Source organism: Prionailurus viverrinus, chromosome B1 (genome assembly GCF_022837055.1).
Source record: "Prionailurus viverrinus isolate Anna chromosome B1, UM_Priviv_1.0, whole genome shotgun sequence".
NCBI lineage: Eukaryota > Metazoa > Chordata > Mammalia > Carnivora > Felidae > Prionailurus > Prionailurus viverrinus.
The window spans coordinates 44688571-44689758 of NC_062564.1; the positions used below are offsets into that span (position 1 = coordinate 44688571).

A 1188-nucleotide genomic window follows, 5' to 3' on the forward strand; every position below is an offset into this window, starting at 1 on the left:
CAGGATTCTTTTTTTTTTTAATTTTTTAAAAAAGTTTATTCATTTATGTATTTATTTTTAAATTTTCATCCAAGTTAGTTAGCGTATAGTGCAATAATGATTTTAGGAGTAGATTTCAGTGATTCATCCCCTGTGTACAACACCTAGTGCTCATCCCAAGTGTCCTCCTTAATGCCTGTCGCTCTTTTAGCCCCTCCCCCTCCCCTCCCCCCTCCCCCCAGCCCCCACCCAACCACCCTTCAGGATTCATAGTAAGCGCCATCTCCCTTTACTGGAGTAAGAAGGAATTTTTTTCCAATAAAAATTAGAAGGATTTTTAATTTCCAAGTCTTTTGAGAAAGCAAAATTAATGCAATGTAAATCAGAACATCTAATTAATAAATTTAGCAAGCCAAAGGAATTTTGTTATATAAATTAACCCATTTATCGTAGGCTAGCCACGTTTCAAATGGTGGAGCTTCTACTGGTGTTTCAACTCCTTCACTCTCCTGATGGCCAACTTTACTGTCACCTTGGAGTGGTGTTGTAGGTCCAGGCACCACCCACGGCGTTTGTCATGCAGGAACCGCAGTGCAGGATCCCCGCAGCTCATCTTTTCATAGTGGTTTGGCCACAGAAGGAGCAAGTGCACTTGGCGTGCTGGCTTATTTCAATCTTCTTCACCATTTTTCCGAGGGAGGCACCATATAACAGGGCCCATATTTCCCGACAATTCTGACTTCTTGGTGTGTTTAGCCATGTCAACACAAACTAGGTCTGAGCCCACTGGAGTAAGAAAGAATTTTTAAACATGCATTGTTACAAAAAAAAGAATTTTGAATCACTAGAACATTCTATCACACCAACATGCTGATTCCTTATGGTCAGTCTTCCATCACCTCAAACTTGACTTTTTTTTTTTTTTTGAGAGGGAAAGACAGAGAGAGAGAGAGAGACAGAGAGAGAGAGAGAGAGAGAGAGAGAGAGAGAGTGGGGGAGGGGCAGAGAGAGGGGGAGACAGAATCTTGAAGCAGGCTCTGGGCTCTGTCAGCACAGAGCCCAATGTGGGGCTTGAACTCACAAGCTGGGAGATCACGACCTGAGCTGAAGTCAGAGCCACCCAGGTGCCTGTAAACCTTGACATTTCTTGCTGCAAAAGGATATCTTTGGTTTTAAGATTTTTCACTTGTGTTTTTCCTTCTCTAGGTA

General features: G+C 42.5%; 1 pseudogene; it reads right to left on the reverse strand.

Annotated features, from left to right (window-relative positions):
- Positions 1-398: 398 nt before the first annotated feature.
- Positions 399-739, reverse strand: LOC125164292 (60S ribosomal protein L37a-like; annotated as a pseudogene).
- Between the last annotated feature and the right edge of the window lie 449 nt (positions 740-1188).